The sequence below is a fragment of the Coenobita brevimanus genome, chromosome 61 (genome assembly GCF_032717465.1).
Source record: "Coenobita brevimanus isolate Jiangsu-jjx chromosome 61, ASM3271746v2, whole genome shotgun sequence".
Taxonomy (NCBI): domain Eukaryota; kingdom Metazoa; phylum Arthropoda; class Malacostraca; order Decapoda; family Coenobitidae; genus Coenobita; species Coenobita brevimanus.
In genome coordinates this window covers 26,724,226-26,743,383 of record NC_137014.1, presented here as the reverse complement: position 1 = coordinate 26,743,383, position 19,158 = coordinate 26,724,226, and positions in this window count along the sequence as shown.

Below are 19,158 nucleotides of genomic sequence, written 5' to 3'. Positions count from 1 at the left end.
TAATTTTCTAGAATCCCACACCAAGTCAGTATTATTTACAGTTCATAATCAACAATGCTATATAGTCACTAGAAATACACAATCTCTCGGGCTTGTCTAGCCTCGAGGAATAATTAAAAAAAAAGAAATATAATCACCAAGGATACCCAATCACTCGGGCTTGTTTAGCCTCGAGGTACAACTCAAATATCACATTATTGCTCACAACCACTAAGTTCCCTTCCACGCTCCTGATTTTTCTAACATATTAATATTAAAGAAAGAGAACGGTTAATGAATTTGAATTTCACCTTTCCGTTATAAGATCACTTCACTTTTAAATTTCTATTCCTTATCTACAAAAAAAAAAGAAGTTCACTTGATAGGATCAATAATTCCATATCAACTACTTTCGGTTTGTAAAATAATTCGTGGGTAGTGTAAGTGTGTATGTAAGAGTCTACGGGCAATACCACGAGAAGGCCTCGTGCACCCTTTGACGTCGCCGGTGTCTGGGGACTGAACGAACGTCCATTAGATACATCTGGGGCTCGAGTGACTACGTTAAACTCGCAACAATATTACTTCATATAGTCCATAATAAGTAAGGATTAAACAAAGAAAAAGAGGGAGAGGAAGAAGAAATGTGGACGGCTCACCTGAACGAACGTCCATTAGATACGACATCTGAGGCTCGAGTGAGCTCGTCGGGCGCTAGCGACGCCAACTGCTAAATCAAATGAGGTGGTGTTTTTGAAATATGGTGGGTTTCAATTCTCTTTACAATTTATTTAGCAGTGTACCCATGACGCCAGGACTTTTGATTGAATTGGGGAAAATTTGGGATTTATTCCTTAATTTAGATACTGATTCTATCACTATCTCAATTTGAATCTGAGAGCAGCTCATGCCATCTAGTGACGGCCAAGATAAACGGGACTTTAAATCCTCACAAATGACATTATTTAGGCCTTTTGGACTGCTAATCTTACATATTCGGGTTCTAGCAGCTTCATTAGCAAACATTTCACAACTAGGTTACAGAAAGAATTGTATATTCATCATTATTCTGTTTAAGGTTTAAACTCGGCGCCCAATGACAAGAAAAGTTGGCGCATCTGTTATTCACCAGACGGGGAATTCCCATAGCTCAACATCCACAATTACATCACCCATTGCATCGATACAGAGATACATACATGTAAAAATAGCTAACCCTACATTAATCATGAATATATGAATTACTACTTAGAGTAGGAACTTATAAACTAATATTCAGGTTACACCCTATCTAACTTAAAATTACAGTACTACTAAACACATACATGAATATCAAATGTGTGGCACTACACAGTGGTGTTACGGTATTTAATAAAAGAAAAAATATTCTATATGGTGGAACTGCTAAATTCTTCTTTGGGTGACTTTGGGGTTCCATCTGCCTAAAAAAGGAAAGTTTGATTTCATTTTTTCATTTGAAAACACTGTAAAAAGCTTTTCATTTTTACAATCTCGACGGTGAAGAAAACATGGCATTGTCAGAATCAATTATTATTATAACACCATAGTTCAGCCTTCTGTTTTAAAAGCACGAGTTTGACTAATAACTGGTAACACATCGGAGAGACATTTTTCAAAACGGGAAGCACGGTTCAGAGAAGGTGTCTGCTATAGTGAGGCTGTAATTTATTAATTTTTTTTTGGGGGGTGGGGGCAAATTTTCCCACTTACATTCAACCTCTTTCATCTTCCTGGCATTGTATTTGAAATGCGTGGTGTATAGCATAGTGCCCCCGGAAACGAGATGCGTGGTGTACAGCATAGTGCCCCCGGAAACGCACCGACACCCCTACCCGGATCCCACGGAGTAGCTGCAGCTGAACCACGGGATGCCATGCGACAACGGCATAAGTCAGCCCAAGCCGTGTCCCCCTATAGCACCCAGCCATCGCACTGTCGCCCTAGCAGGAAGAGGACACAACCTTCGGGGAGTGGGACTGCCAGATCAGCTGGGGTGGAGCTGCTCATTCAGCTCCAGACCGCGCCCCTCAGCAGATGGCGTACTGCCGCTCCCGCCTTCGCCAGACGGCCGATTGCCGCTCCGAAGGTGCTTCCCCCGAGTTGGCCTGTTGCCACTCCTCCCTCCGGCAGAAGGAGACAGCCTACTGCCGCTCCCGCCTTCGTCAGACGGCCGATTGCTGTTCCAAAGGTGTCAAGAGGCACGCTGATACCCCCACTCAGGCCACGGCCAATTGCCGGGCCTTGGCACCTCATAGTTGCGCCCTTGGGCAGCCACAGCCAATTGCCGGGCCCCACGGCCAAAGAGAGGTGTCGATAGTGTCATCACCCCAGCGTGAGACAAGAGCCCGGACCTCCAGTATCGGAGAACCCCAGCAAGGCCTTACGGCTTCCCCTGGCCTCTGCTCCCTACGCCTGGCCCTGGAGAAGACCCACCTGACGGACCCTACTTCAGGTCGGTGCTGCAGCCCCTCCCTGACGGCGCCCCTCGACTCTGGGGACCGCACCCCTCAGTCACTCCAGACCCTCCCCAGGACGCCCGGGCGTGATCTCTTCACGCCCACAAGGTGGCATAAGACCTCCACCTCCGGCCGAGACCTGAGCCAGAGATTTCCGGACCTGTTCGGCCCCAGTCCTGAGGGCCACACCCCCAAACCTAGCCCGGAGACTGCGGGCTCCTTCACCATCTGCAGTCCTGGATGCGAGAGAACGTCCCTGCCAGTCATCCCATGCCCTCTCGGCACGCCCTTCCTTGGCGGTGCCCCTGTCCCTGCAGAGTTGTCGCTGGCGTATCTCCCCGCCGCCCCCACTATATGAGTGAATCATGTTAAGTGTGGTGTTGCTCCAGAACTAGTGAATTGACTTATGTTAAGTGTGACGTTGCCCCAGAATTAGTGTAACAGTGATACAGTGACTTAATGTATGTTGAATTTGTGGCCACCCCAAACGGGATTGAGGCGTCTGGCAATAGATAGATAGAATATCGGGGCGAGTGAAATCACGGGTGGATGAGTAAGGACGAGTGCAGAAACTAAGTTCTGGTGAATCAGACTCACGAGTGACGCCCTTGCAGAAAACCAGTAAGACTACTCCCCCGAGAAATCCTCTGTAGTAAAATACACCCATGTCCTTTGTTACAAGGAAACAGTAGAGAAAGTGTTAATAATATTCTCCCGCTTGTATTACCATAAACACAGTGAATTCCCAGTGTCCTCCACTCTCTCTCTTTAAGAATCTCCTCCCAGCAGCTAGCGTGAACTTAAACGAGGAATAGAATCAATTGTCAAAACCCCTTTGCTATTACAAAATACTAAGTTTGAATTAATAATACTTGCTCTCTCCCAATATTACTATAACTCCGTTCTGAACCGACGCGAGTCACTCCCCTCCCCCCCCCCGTGTGAGACTCACTCCCTGTGCTCCCACGCGTACCTGTATTCCCTGTACACCTGTGCGCTAGAATTACTGTGTTGGCATTGGTATCAGTTAAGCCAGTATCCTGCGAGATACTAATATCCTAGTTAAGGTTTTATTTCTTTGCCATATACTGTGTTGTAATATCCACTGTTTTTGTCCTGTGTCTGACTTTGGTAATATACGTGTAAAGGATATTGCCTGGAGATTTTGTGTCTTACCTCTCTTTATTGCACTAAGCTCCAGTCTCGAAAGAGGACCCTGCTACACGTTAGGTGTTCTACGACCGAGAAGTCGGGCCTTTTTCACCTAGCATTACAGTATTGTGTTGTCAGGCCGGATATAGTACAGTCAAGACTGCATAGCTGTATTTAGTTTATAAAGTAAATTAAGGTCTTTCTTTCGATTGCAATCCTTTCTGTTATGCGGGATGTTTTTAGTCCGACCTCACCCTAAAAACGCCGGCGACTGAGCGGGGTCCTCTTTCCGGACCGGAGTTAAAGCACCAAGAAAGGAACAGGGCATAAAAACTCGGCAGTACACCTTAACACATCTATTGCACTTATTCAATACACCTTACACTATAGGAACAGAGACACTAGATATGGTATGAACAGGAAGACAGAGCAGGTTTACTAACACACTATACACAAAGGAATGTCAAGGGCAGAATTCCTACATATGTTACAAGTTAACAATCACTAGAGTATGGCAACGGTATTATGAATAGTGAATAATTGTCATTTGGTGTTCTAGACAAGATGCACAGTATATAGTTGGAACAACGGGCCTAGTTGGCTTATATTTGCATATATCTGTTCTAGCACGCGGCACATCTTCAGGGATTATCACTTTGCTGTGGCAACACTGTTATACTGGTTTCTGATCTTCTCTCCGCTGACTTAATTTCTCTACGTTCAATCACTTTATATATATATATATATGTTCTCTGGCCCTGATTCACTGTCTTGAGGTTCGTCACTATAGTGTGTCATTTCACATTAATTCCCACACTGTTTTCCTGTCACTGTCTCAGAGGTTTGCACTTATACTTTACGGGCGAGATACGTTGAGATCGCTATGAGTACCCGGTACCTGGGTTAGCAAAGGTGGCGCCCAGGCGTGGGAGGTGGGTATTCCAGGGGAGCCCTCCTGCAGGAGACAGGGGATCGCCCACAGGGGCGTCGTCTCCCGGACTTCTTTCGTCCGGGGGGTGCAGGGAGGCCCTTCACTCTGGGGGCCTCGACCCTGTGAGAGGCCCTTGTGTAGGAGCCTCGTCGGTGGGGTGCAGGGAGGCCCACCAGTCTGGGGGCCTCGACCCGGTAGGTGGCCCTCGGGGCTGGGGCCAAACAGTTCTAGGAGCCGGGCCTGCCGCCTCTTGCTCCTGGCGGAGGGCCGTGGGGGAGTGGGGCCCAGACAGCCCTGCTCAGGGGCATGCTGACCAGCACTGGAGGTCCGGGTGCTGCAGTCGCCTATAGGGCAAGGCGCCGTCAGGAGGGAACTGTGGTACCTCTTCCTTGGGGTGTCCGTCAGAGGCGGGGTTCATCCAGGGGTTGGCTGCAAGGCCGGTACAGGACCGCTCCACCACTCTAGGAACGGCAGCACCTCCAGAGAACCACACTTGGAGGGAGAGAGAGAAGGGCGTCCCACGCAGCCGAGAGGTAGGGGGCCGGCCACGCAAGGGACCATCCCCTCCGGGAGAACCCTAGGAGCTGTAGATGAAGGGCGTACGATGGCTGCTCCTTCCCCCACACGTACGATGGCCTTGTTGGGGGTTCCACAGCTCCTGAGGGTAGCAGCTGAAGGGCGTACGATGGCCGCTCCTTCACCCACACGTACGATGGCCGTGTTGGCGGTGCTGCTCCCAAAGGAGTAAGAGGCAGATGAGGGGCGTACGATGGCCGTGTCCACGGTTCTGCCTGCCCGATGGGAAGTAACTGAAGGGCGTATGATGGCCAATCCTTCCCCCACACGTACAATGGCCATGTTGGCGGTGTTGCTCCCGTAGGAGGAGGAGGAAGTGGATGAGGGGCGTACAATGGCCGCTCCCTCCCCGACACGTATGATGACCGTGTTCGCGGTTCCACTTCTCCTTCCTTTGCCTGTCAGTGTGCGCTCAATACCTACTGTACCAAGGCCATCTCCAGATAGGTCTGTAACCGAAAGGCATACGATGGCCGCTCCTTCCCCCACACGTACGATGGCCATGTTGGCGATGTTACTGGGGGAAACAACTGAGCAGTGTACGATGGCTGCTACCTCCCCGGTACGTACGATGGCCGTATCCATGGTGTTGCTTGGGACTGTTTCTGGAGCAGTCCCACCTCAAACACGGTGAAGGCTGCCCCGCTTGCAGGGTCGTTCCCACTTCCTGCATGGTCGCTGTTGGGTTGGTTCCGCGGAAGAGGGACCCAAGGGAGGGACGCCCCGGCGCCCTTCTTGCTCCTGCCCAGGCTTACCTTGCCCTGGCCTGCCATGGTGTCCTCGTGGGGTGGTGGTGGGGCTGCAAGTTGGGAGTGGGGGGGGGGTCCAGTGGCGGCTGCGGTGCATATTTTACCACCCTCCGTGGTCAAGAAGTCATGGCCCCGTGCCTGGAGGTGGTAGGTGGTGGTGGTGGGCGTCTAGTGAGCCAGTTGGATGTGCTGGAGGAGGTTTGTCCAGTGGTACATGGCGATGTATGGCTCCTGGTAGGGGTTGAGGGTGAGTCGGAGCGATGACGGCTGCGTGGTGTAGTGTAGGATGCGTAGGAGTTGCTGGGTCCCCCGTAGTCTGACAGGTGAGGGATCTCGTGGGCGCCATTGGATGCGGTCAATTCGCATCTCAGGAGGTGGTAGTCGGGGCAGAGGTAGAGGCTGTATGCTGGCGAGGAGGAGGGGATGGGTCTTTTATGTGGGAGGATATGGTGGGAGGAGCACTGTCCTTTGGGGAATTGGGACTTGGGGAGTTTCCACCATGCTTGATGGATGGGGAGCGTGATGGTGGTGGTGTTGGGGGCATGGGTGGTATGTTTTGGGGAGTGTGAGGTAGTAGGAGAAGTGGGGGTGGGTGTAGGGGTGTATCTTGAGGGTGGGCGTGAAAGGCGTCCTGATCTGGTGGTAGTGGTGGTGAGGGTGGGTGTTGGTGGTGAAGGGGGGGAGACACATGGTGGCAGGGGCGTTCTAATTTGGTCAGAGGTGGTTGTGGGTGGGGGTGCTGGGTGACGTGTGTAGTGAGAATGGTTGGTGGGCGGGGGGGGGGGCCGGAGTGGGTGCGTGGGCAGTGTTGTTGGCAGGTGGAGTGTGTACACGTGGTGGGCTAGTGGATGTTGTGGTGCATGGAGGGGTGTGGGAGGGGTGTAGTGGTGGTGGTGGTGGTGGGTCGGGTGTATTCCATCTGGCAATGGGGTGTGGGGTGGGTGGTGGGTGCCGTAGGTGGTGGTGGAGAGTGGCGTGGTGGGGATGGTGCTGTGGGCGTGAGGGAATCATGAGAAGGTGGAGGTGGTGAGGGGTCAAAATCGGGGAGAGTTGGTGGTGGGTCGGGTGTCGGTGCATGGGGCAGCAGGGTGGTGGTGGGTGAGGCGGAGGGGGGGGGTGAGAAGGAATAGGTATATGAATCATGGGGGTGATTCTCGGAAGACGCCGAGGCAGGTGGTGCGTGGCAGGTGTGTGGTGCGCGGGTGAGTGTGGGTTCATTGTTGGAGGGGCAGAAGGGATGCACCTGTCTGTTACAGTATGTGCGTTTTTGGCCATGGTGGCTGATAGTGACTTGGTAGGGATTGGGGATGTAGGTGATAGTGAAGGGACCGTCGAATCGGGACGAGGTTTTGCTGGGGATTGGCAAACGTGCCACAACGACGGAATCGCCTATCTTGTAGGGGTTGGAGGGGAGTGTGTTTGGTTGTAGATCCTGTTGGGCTTGGAGGGGGTGGAGGCATTTTTTCAGGTGGTGCAGGGGGTCAGTGGTGAAGGGTGGGGTGGGTGGCTGGAGGTGTTGACGGAGGGGTAAGAGGAGTGGGGCTTCCCCGAAAACTCGCTCGTGGGGTGTTATGCTGTCGTCTCTGGGGCATGTGTTGAGGCCCCATTGTATGATTATAACGTGGGCCGGCCAATCATCGTTGCCTGTTTGCACAATTCTGGTTCTGACTTGGTTTAGGAGGGATCTATGATTCTCTTGCAGACACTGTTTCCCTGCGGCCAGGATGGAGAGGAGCGGGAAATATGGTAGTCAAAGATTGTTGCGAGTTCCTCCCAGATTTTACCTGTGAATTCGGAGGCGTTATCTGAATGTAGGGCTTGAGGAATCCCGAAGTAGGGAAAGACGTGGCGGACTAATGCGTCGGTGACTGTGACGGCGTTGTGGTCTTTAGCGGGGCAGGCGATGATGAACTTGGAATAAACAACGAAAGTGATGATGTATTTGTATCCCGCTTTGGGTGCGAGAGGGCCAACGACATCAACTGAGAGCACTCGCCATGGTTTTTGAGCCGTGAGTTTCCCCGAAGGTCCAGGCATGCATGTGATATCTATCCCCAAGGCACAGGCTCGGCATGCTTGAATGATGTTTTTGGCGATGTTGGAGGGGTTTGGTGTCCAATATATGTCGTTGAAGATTTGCAGCAGTTTTTTTGTGCCGAGGTAAATGCCATTGTAGGCGTGAAGGTGGAGCATGGCATCATGTGCAGTGATGGGGTCGAGGATGATATGGCCGTCAGGGTTGAACAGTTGATCGCCTTGCTGGTATAGTTTGGCGAAGGTAAGTGGTGGGATCCAGGAGGGGCATTGTTTGTTCCGCGACATTTGCAATAGGTAGGTGTCGGGTCGAATCGCTCCGATGGGGAGGCAGGAAAGGGCATCGGCATTGGTGTTTAATTTTCATGGCTGGTAGGATATTTCGAAATCGTACTCCTCCAGAGCCTCTTGCCAATGAATGAGTTGGGCGTTGGTAGTGTTAGATTGTCGTAGCCATTGGAGTGATTGGTGGTCTGTAATAATGAATACGTGGGTGCCAGAGATGTATGAACGGAAATAGTCCAATGCCCAGATGATGCCAAGGCACTCTCGCTTGGTGGCAGCGTAATTCCATTTGGCCTGATTGAGGGTGCGGCTGGCACAGGTGATGATGTGTTCGCGGCCGTTTTGTACCTGAGCTAGTACAGCCCCTATGGCAATGAGGGAGACGTCGGTATAAAGGCAGAAGGGGAGGCTGTAGTCCGGGAAGGCTACGATGGGGGCTGAAATGAGTTTTGATTTGAGGGTGGTGAATGCTGTTTTCCTCGCATCCATCCAGATGAATGGTTCGCCCTTTGTTGTGAGGTCATGTAGGGGTTTGGCAATGTCCACGAAGCCTTTGACAAAACGTCAGTAGTAAGAAGTGAGGCCTAGGAAGGCCCGTGTTTCGTGAACATCTCTGGGTAGAGGGAGGTCGGCAATGGCGTGGAGTTTGTCGGATCGGGAGATATGCCCTCGGCTCCGATCACGTGCCTTAGGAAGGAGACGGATCTCTCGGCCAGGACGCATTTGGATGGTTTTAGTTTAAGTCCGGCCTGGCGTATGTGGAGGAAGACTTGTTTGAGGCGGAGGAGGTGGTCTGCCCAAGTATGGTTGAATACGATGATGTCATTGAGATCTGCCAGGCAGATTTCCCAGGTAAGGCCGCTCAGGACTGACTCCATGAGATGGGAGAATGTTGCTGGGGCATTGCAGAGTCCAAAGGGGGGGATGTTGAACTCGTAATGTTTGCCGTTTGAGGTTGAGAAGGCCGTTTTTTGTTTGTCCTCTGGGTGGATGGGGACCTGCCAATAACCCGATTGCAGGTCGAGGGTGGAAAACCACGATGAGCCGTGTAATGAGTCAAGGGAATCGTCAATTCAGGGTAGGGGTGTGGCGTCCTTGGTGGTAACATCATTGAGCTTGTGGTAGTCAACACAGAACTGCATAGTGTCATCCTTTTTTCTAACCAGCACGACAGGGAAGGACCATGGGCTGGTGGAGTTAGAAATAACGCCAGCATTGAGCATGTCCTGGACCTGCCGGTCTTCCTCTGCTCACTGATTGGAGTTTTTGTGGCGTGAGGGTTGACGGATGGGTGGGCCGGTGGTGTGGATCTCGTGATTGAGGTAGGTAGTGTGGCCGATGTCTGGTGGGCTTGATGAAAAAAGGTCTTGAAAATCCAGGAGTAACTGTCGGAGGCTGTTTGTTTGGCTGGGGGAGACGTGGGAAGACAGAGTAGGTAGAGTGGGAGGGGTGGAGGGAGGGGAATCGCAGGGTTCTGCTTCCTCCATATTGCCTACGATTAAACCTTGTGGCAGGGTAAGTGGTGTGGGGGCAAGGTTTGCGATACAGACTGCACGGACATGGGGGGAGGGGAGGAAAGTTGGGGATACTAAACAGGATGAGAGGGGTCCGGTGGGTAGGGCTGGGGAGAAGAGGACGGAGTTACCGGAGGGTCGGTTGAGTTGTAGCCAAGCCTCATGGTGAGGAGGAATGGTGATAGCTGAAGCGATGGTAGCGGGAAAAGTTGGAGGTGAAGGTGGAACAGGTAAGGGAGAGGGTGAGGGGTGGGGGTGAGGAGGTGAGGTGTGAGGTGACAGGGTTGGTGGGTTGCATGTGCAGAGTGTTTGGGAGGAATGAGTTGTGGATGATGATAGTGTGTGTGTGTGTGTGTGTGTGTGTGTGTGTGGCGTGAAGGGTTATGTTGTTGTTGTTGTTTTTTTGGGGTGTTGGGGGCTGGACAGAAGTGGAGGTGGCATTGGTGGCAGTCTATGGTGGTGTGCAGCTTTTGTAGGAGGTCCAGCCCGAGGTACCAGTCGTACGCATGGCAGGTGGAGTCAAAGACGATGAAGGGGTGTGTGGTGGAAGCATGTTGGTGTGTTTCAGTCCGCAGGGCCCGTGTTTCTCCACGGATAGGCAGGGGGCAATCCACCGCGTCTATGAGGTTGGCTGAGGAGAAGAGAAAGGGGCTAAAGACAGAGCTGTGGCGGGAGTAAAAGTGTGAGTACAGGCATGACCTGGCAGCTCCAGTGTCCACCTGTAGCCTTGCCTTGACCCCATTCAGGCGTATTTTGTCATAGACTGGGGGTCTGTACTTGTGGGAAGTGGCCCCCGCCACCATGGGGAGGTGGGGGAGCGGACCTAAAAATCCATCTGCTGAGTGTGATCTTCCTTGTCGGGTTCCTTGTCACCTGGCTCTGCGTACATTATGGGTGGGGCATCATCGTGTGAGGCATCGTCCTCCAGGGAGGATACCTTTCTGCGCCCTTGTGTGAAGGGCCTGCGTCGGCTGGCTTTCAGTTGTTCCCTGATGTCATGCAGGGGGCAGGTGCGACTGCAGGCCGGAAATTCCCAGGGGCTGATTGAAATGAGATTGTGGTTTTCCCTGAGGTTAGGACGTTTCTTCAGGGGGTGGGCCCTGGGGACGGTGAGGGATGGCTCCATGGAATGCTGGGTGGGTGTCGTCCTAGGTTTGGGTGGTGGAGCCTTGTTGGTGGGGAATTTGCTAACAGCGTGGATAGGCTGGGGCGTGGGGTGGGCAGCAAGGAGACATCGTACGAGTTGTAGATCTCGATCCATGTTGCCAGAGGGATCATGGATCATAAAATGCTTCCTAACTGTGCTTGGGAGGATTCTCAGCAGGGTATTAAATGTGTGTTGATCCCGGGTGGCTGCAGTTGCTTCAGGATAGGTGATGGTGACGAGTCGCCGTGCCTGGACGAAAGTGTTATCTAGGCAACCGTCATAGGTGAGGGCGTCAAGTTGTGACAGGGCGACAACTGTGCCCAGTTAAGGCGTGGCGGCCTGTTTCACAATGTGTGAGAATTCATCCCATGTCAATTCCGGGACGATTTTTGAGGCAAGACTTGCAACTACTTTGCCCAAGTTGGGTAGTGTGACTGCTATTTTCTCTCTGTCAGTGTCAAACCCGATATCTAAGAGAGGTTTAACCATATCTAAGTAGACGTCAATGTCATATTATTCGGGAATGAACTCTGGCAATTGGATGTGAGGTTTGGCTGCCATTGTGTAAGTTTCCCTTATTGTGTTCCTCCATGCTTTAATCGGATCCAGAACCACCACTGGCCACCAGTGTTATGCGGGATGTTTTTAGTCCGACCTCTCGTCCTAAAAACGCCCGTGACTGAGCGGGGTCCTCTTTCTGGACCGGAGTTAAAGCACCAAGAAAGGAACAGGGCATAAAAACTCGGCAGTACACCTTAACACATCTATTGCACTTATTCAATACACCTTACAATATAGGAACAGAGAGACACTAGATATGGTATGAACAGGAAGACAGAGCAGGTTTACTAACACACTATACACACAGGAATGTCAAGGGCAGAATTCATACATATGTTACAAGTTAACAATCACTAGAGTATGGCAACAGTATTATGAAGTGAATAATTGTCATTTGGTGTTCTAGACAAGATGCACAGTATATAGTTGGAACAACAGGCCTAGTTGGCTTATATTTGCATATATCTGTTCTAGCACGCGGCACATCTTCAGGGATTATCACTTTGCTGCGGCGTCACTGTTATACTGGTTTCTGATCTTCTTTCCACTGAATTAGTTTCTCTACATTCAATCACTTTATATACAGTATATATGTTCTCTGGCTCTGATTCACTGTCTTGAGGTTTGTCACTATAGTGTGTCACTTCACATTAATTTCTGCACTGTTTTACTGTCACTGTCTCAGAGGTTTGCACTTATACTCTATGGGTGAGATGCGTTGAGATCACCATGAGTACCTGGTACCTGGGTTAGCAGAGGTGGCGTCCGGGTGTGGGAGGTGGGTCCTCCAGGAGAGCCCTCCTGCAGGAGACAGGGGATCGCCTGCAGGGGCGTTGTCTCCCGGACTTCCTTCATCCAGGGGGTGCAGGGAGGCCCTTCACTCTGGGGGCCTCGACCTTGTAAGAGGCCCTTGTGTAGGAGCCTCGTTGGTGGGGCGCAGGGAGGCCCTCTGATCTGGGGGCCTCGACCTGGTAGGTGGCCCTTGGGGCTGGGGCCAAGCAGTTCTAGGAGCCGGGCCTGCCGCCTCTTGCTCCTGGCAGAGGGCTGTGGGGGAGTGGGGCCCAGATAGCCCTGCTCAGGGGCCTGCTGACAAGCACTGGAGGTCCGGGTGCTGCAGTCACCTATAGGGCAAGGCGCCATCAGAAGGGAACTGCAGTACCTCTTCCTTCAGGCGTCCGTCAGGGGCCGGGGTCGTCCAGGGGTTGGCTGCAAGGCCGGTACAGGACTGCTCCACCACTCTAGGAATGGCAGCACCTCCGGAGAACCACACCTGGAGGGAGAGAGAGAAGGGCGTCCCACACAGGTGAGAGGTAGGGGGGCGACCGCACAAGTGACCTTCCCCTCCGGGAGAACCCTAGGAGCTGTAGATGAAGGGCGTACAATGGCCGCTCCTTCCCCCACACATACGATGGCTGTGTGGGCGGTTCCACAGCTCCCAAGGGTAGCAGCTGAAGGGCGTACGATGGCTGTGTTGGCGGTGCTGCTCCCGAAGGAATAAGAGGCAGATGAGGGGTGTACGATGGCCGCTCCCTCCCCAGCACATACGATGACCGTGTCCGCGGTTCTGTCTGCCCGATGGGAAGTAACTGAAGGGCGTACGATGGCTGCTCCTTCCTCCACACGTACGATGGCCGTGTTGGCGGTGTTACTCCCGTAGGAGGAGAAATGGATGAGGGGCGTACGATGGCCGCTCCCTCCCCAACACGTACGATGGCCGTGTTCACAGTTCCACTTCTCCTTCCTTTGCCTGTTCATGTGCGCTCAATAGCTACTCCACCAAGGCCATCTCCAGACAGGTCTGTAACCGAAAGGCGTACGATGGCCGCTCCTTCCCCCACACGTACGATGGCCATGTTGGCGGTATTACAGGGGGAAACAACTGAGAGGCAGACGATGGCCGCTCCTTCCCCGGTACGTACGATGGCCGTATCCATGGTGTTGCTTGGGACTGTTTCTGGAGCAGTCCCACCCCGAACCTGGTGAAGGCTGCCCCGCTTGCAGGGTCGTTCCCTCTTCCTGCGTGGTCGCCATTGGGTTGGTTCCACTGAAGAGGGACCCAAGGTGGGGGTGCCCCGGCGCCCTTCTTGCTCTGGTCCAAGCTTACCTTGCCCTGGCCTGCCGTGGTGTCCTCCTGGGGTGGTGGTGGGGCTCCGAGTTGGGAGTGGGGTGGGGGGTGGTGGGGTGGTTGGTCCAGCGGCAGCGGCGGTGCGTATTTTACTTTCATATTGATTACTGAGGATAAGGAGTCTCTTTACATTAACCTGTACACAGGGCCAGTCTTTATACTTCTCTTCAGCGTCCACAAATAAGTATATTTCAAGAGAATACCTAAAGCAATACTCTGCATTAAAGAGTCAAAGTCCCGATAGAAAGAGAGACTGGACAGCCACCATGTTGGTGCAGCGAATGGATGTTTGCTGGGTTTCACTCAAGTTCGTATAAAGATCAGTGATCCCTGCTAGATAACATCAGGTCATTAATTATTGTTCATATTTTATGGCGCATTTTCGAACATTTGTTATTCTATGCATACAAAGTGGTGCTTTCTTGATACATAAAGCTGTATAAATGAGATTTTCCTCTCTGTATCAGCTAGGTTTATTTCTACGCATATAAAGGTCAGCAAGTGAGTTGCCAGACGACGCTAGATCGATTAACACCGGCATTTATTTATTTTGCACCCGGTTTTAAAGATTGACTTGGTTTTGTTTTAATTTAAAAGAAAGTTTTTGATAACCATAATTGCGGTAAAGTGGTTTCCATCAGGGTGTTATCTAGGCTTACCTCTCTATGTGGATCACTGTATCTTCTCTCTCTCTCTCTCTCTCTCTCTCTCTCTCTCTCTCTCTCTCTCTCGTTATGCACCGTATTCTGCACTCCCTTGGGCACAGATACGGGCACGAGCCTTGGGTTCTTTCATTCTGGGCCGGCCTAAAGCGTGCAAACAAGGGATGGGGCTCGAACACGGGCTGACCAGTTCCACACGTATATTACCTTATATACAAAGCACAGCAGATCTTTCACACTAGTCCATGGACGACGCTATATGTGGTACAAGTCTGGGTCTAGGACACAACAATATACACATACATATATCACCAACACAGGATAACACAGCACTACCTATCTATATATCACAAACACAGTATATCACACAACACGGCATATAATACAGACAAGATGTATATTGCACAGGAGAACAGCACGATCTGCGACCTAGATAAGGTATGCTGCACAACACTAAGATATATCACAATAAGGTATATCGCACGAATCTTTGTACATGTTATGATAGGTGTTTAAGGGTCAGCTTCCCCTCCCTTGAACGCCTAGTGTGCAGCTGGGTTCTCTTTCTAGACCGGAGCTTAGACAAATAAGAGAGATGCAGGGCACAAAAACTCAGGGCAACAGCCTTGCACGTATATTGGTAAATTCTGATGTGGAACATGTAGATGTCAGAACAGGAATCTAGACAATCAAATAACATGTACTGAGATCGGGAGTAGCAGTATCTCGCAGGATACTGTTGAGACAATAGTTCAGGATAAAAGTGTATAGTACAATGAACAACATTTAAGGTGTTGGACAGGGGAATCAGTCACTGTAGCTTTGAGGGTAATTTACACTGTGGTTGGAATAGGTAGCGTGGCCATAGATCTTACTGTCGTGGATGTATTATATCACTAGAGCCGAGTTACACACTTGCGGTAATCGCTGTGATCATTGATTGGCTTCTCTTGCCCTGTCACCGTTTCACTGTTAGTTTACACTCCCGGTCCTGTGACACTGATAGATTTTGGGCTTAGTTTCCCTCTAGTATTCTGACAAGGCTCACTGTTTCACTGTTTTTCTATACTTCCGGTATTAAAACACTGATAGAATTTGGGCCTAGTTTCCCTCTGGTATGCTAACACACTGCCCGATGTCTATGTCACTGTTTCACTGTCACTGCACTTCCACTGTCACTCAGTGTCGGGGCTGGGTAGGGTGGCGGCGTTGGCGGAGGGTAGCCGGAGAGCTCACAGCCCGGCTCCTGAAGGGGGCTGAGCTCTGCCTGGGGCCTCCGTATCCTGCGGCCACAGGATCACTCATAGGGGCATCCTCTTTCATCCGGGGCTGCATGCAACGAAGGGCCCCACACTGTCGGGGCTGGAAACTGGGGTCCGGCCCTCGGGACTGGGGACAAAGAGTTTCCTGAAGCGCTCACTCAGGCGCCTGACGGAGGATGAGTGTCGTCTGCGTCGGGGTGGGGAGAGGTCTCACCCGGGGTCCTGGGGGTGGCCTCGGGGGCCCTTTGGCTGCAATCTCCCTGCTGTCTGGGATGCTGTCAGGAGTGGGCTGCGGCATCAGCCTCCATCAGAGTCAGTCAGGTAGGGTCCCTCTGGAGCCGGCTGTGCAGAGAATAGCCCTGGAGATAGTACAGGGCCTCGCCACGGATCCTCGAGGCTGAGGCCTTCCTCCTGAAGGTTGCCTCGCTGGTGGTGGACAGAAGGGTCGTCTGCACCCCCGCCGGTCGGCAGGTCTGATGGCAGAAAGCCCTCTTGTAATAGAGTCACAGGGGACAAGGGGCTTTGGTGCTTCTCCCTGGCATGGCTGCCAGCTGTCGCTGGGTTCCCGTGGGCAATGAAACGAGGGCGGCTGCAGACCGTCCCTTCATCGTAGGCGCAGCTACTGGCCAATGCATGAGCTTGACTCTGTGACAGAGATACAGGTGAAATGCGGCTACCAGCCGTCACTTGCCTGTCAGTGCGGCTACCGGCATTCGCCTGAGCCCCGTATGGAGGACGACGTGCCAACAAGGAGAGGCTACAGGCCGTCTCCTGCAGATGGGCGCGGCTACTGGCCATCGCCTGTGTCTTGTCCTCTGAGGCAACTACAGGAGGAGAAGGGACGTACCCTTCTCTCCCCATGTGGCTACCGGCTGTCGCTGGTTCCTGTAGGCCATAGCCTACCATGGGGCCTTGGTACAGGCTATGGCCTTTTAAGGGCATGGCTACCGGCTGTCTCCTGAACCTGGCTACAGGCTGTGACTCTTAAGGGGGAGCAGCTACAGGCCGTTTCCTGCAGGGCAGAGCAAGTACAGGCTGTCTCTGGGAAGCCTTCTGAGCAGCTACAGGCCGTTTCTGGGAAGTCGGAGTGGCTACAGGCTCTCTCACAAAGGGCGCGGCTACTGGCCGTTGCTGAGGTGCTGCTTGGAGCTAAGGAAGTAGCTCCACCCCGATCCTGTTGAGGGTCAGCTTGCCCACAAGGTAGTCTCCGTTTCCTGCTATGGTGGCGGCGGGCAAGTTCTGGGTCATAGGGGTGCATGGCCCGGGTGGACTTACATCCCTGTCACCCAGAGTCGGACCGCGCTCTGTCTACCCCTCCGTAGGTTTCTCCTGGGGGTGTTGTGATGCCCTCGGTGACTATACCCAGCATTTTAGTACAGATATATATATATATACCAAAGGGATGAATATTCCACAGGACTAAGACACTGTAAACCACTACTATTATATGACACAGGGGTAGCAATATAACGATAGGGGAACGGGCAAGACATGTAGGGGCCACAGATATTACACAGTGACATGGATATTACATACGGGATGTAAGGTCACACAGGGGTGCTGGCCAATTCACCATGGATCACAAACGGGGCAATACAAGGGAGAATAGAGAACACTACACAGGTGTCGAGCATGAATACTGCACAGGGTATACAGAGGCCCAGGATGGAGGACACGTTGGTGGGAGGTTATTATAGTACACAGGGGCATGACACTGGACTAGGGGAGTAGGGGTCCACACAGGGTTAGTATCATTGGGGATTGTATGGGATTCTTGCACAGTGTAGGTTGGGTTCCTGGCGGGTGCTAGGGGCGCGCCCAGGGCTATGGCGCAGGTAGACATAGGTGATAGCCTGGTGTGGAAGAAGGGGCATCAGGGATGCATTCTCTATAGAGGCATAGGTCTCAGGCGGTGCATTTAGGAGTCTGAGTCAAGCTGGAGGGCAGTGTGGTGGGTGGCCCATTCATGGTGGGGGACCTGGGAGTGTGCTGGACCTCTGGACTGGGGCCAAACAGGGCTAAGAGGTACATGGCACAACACCTGCCCTTGGCTGTAGTGGGAGTCCTGGGGATGGGTCCTGGCTGGTTAGGGCCCAGGGGCAGCTGCAGAGTACCCCTCGATGTCTGGAGGCTGCAGTCTCGCCAGGAGGAAGAGGCAGTCAGGGGTTGGCTGTGGCCACTCACCCTGGGGGAGTCCGTCAGCTGCTGGGGGCAGCGAGGGCTGGGCTGCGGGGACAGGACACCTAGGCTCATGGTGGGTCCATCCCAGGTACTCTCCGACGGAAGCCCTGTTGGGGAGCAGTCTCCACCCTTTGTAGAGGAGGGGAAGCAGGAGGGGCATCTCACTTTGCCTCTGGAGGGGTGGGCTAAGCAAGAAATGGCGCCCTAGTAAGGAGCCTCCACGGTAATGGAGGAGGGATGAGCAGTGGCTTGTTCTTCAACTTGGCAGGCCTGACTGTCCTTGCTGAAGCTCCACTACGGGGCAGAGGAAAGAGGTCCGGAGGACACTCCTTCTGCCTGGTAGGTCTGGGGGATGCTATCAGGCTCCCTCCTGGGGTAGTGGTCGAGGGAGATCCAGTAGACACTCCCTTGGGCTGATAGGTCCAGAGGACACTGCCGGGAAACCACTCGTCCTAGGGACAGTTGGAGGGGAAAGCCCTCCAGGCTTTCTGGCTTCTGCTGTAGGTCTGGTGGACTCTACCGCCCTCCTGCTGTCGGGGGGAAAGTGCAGCTGGGGTACGACCGGTGGTCTCTTCCCTGGTGGCAGATCCAGTGGACACTACCACAGGTCTGCTGTCCTCCTGGGGAATGCAGGCGAAGGTCGTCTTGCTGACGGTTCTAGATGCCTGCTTCTGAGGGTGGGTGGCAGGAGGAGATCCAGTGGACACTCCTCCTATAGTAGATCCATTGGACACTACTGTGCCGCTGCTCCCCTAGGGTACAGTAGGACTGTGAGCTTTGGTGGCTGCTCCTCCTCTTGAGGAGGCAGGTCCGGTGGACACTGCTACCAAGGCCTACTTGGGACTGTCAAAGGGCAAGTCCCACCCCGATTCTGGCAAGCACTCTCCCTGTCAGAGGGTAATGCACGCAGTTGGTGCACTTTCTGGGGGTCCGGTTGCATGGAAGAGGGGTATAAGGTCACGGGGGAGATGAGTCGTTGTGACATGGGACGCCGACACGCCTCCCCATCGGCTCCTCTTGGAGTGGGGGTCGCCCCCCTATGTCCTTCTCCTGGGGTGGTGGTGTTGTGATCGCACCGCCGGGTGGGTATTTCATATATTCATTAGAGAGAGAGAGAGAGGGAGGGAATATTGCGCTTGGAGATAACTGAGAAGATAATTCTAGGGAATTATAATGTGAAGACAGTCTGAATCATCCATCCATCATCCAGTCCTACATTGCCCCATGAGGAGCGTAGGAGCCCTGGGCTAGGCAGTTGGTCCCGACATTTAAGATGAGAGTGACCAGCCTCACTTATCCCTGAGTGGCACTACATGAGCAATCAATCCTAACCACCCCTTGGATATAAACCTTCACCGGCTCAATCCGATTGGAGCGCAATAATTACCCACTAAACCACCAGGTGCCAAAATTTGGTTATATGGTTACCACCCAGCGTAGTAAATGGGTTCCTGGTGCACAGGAAACCATTTGGCTTGTCACTCAGTGTAGAGTCACCCACAGGCTGAAGGACGTGGAAAGAA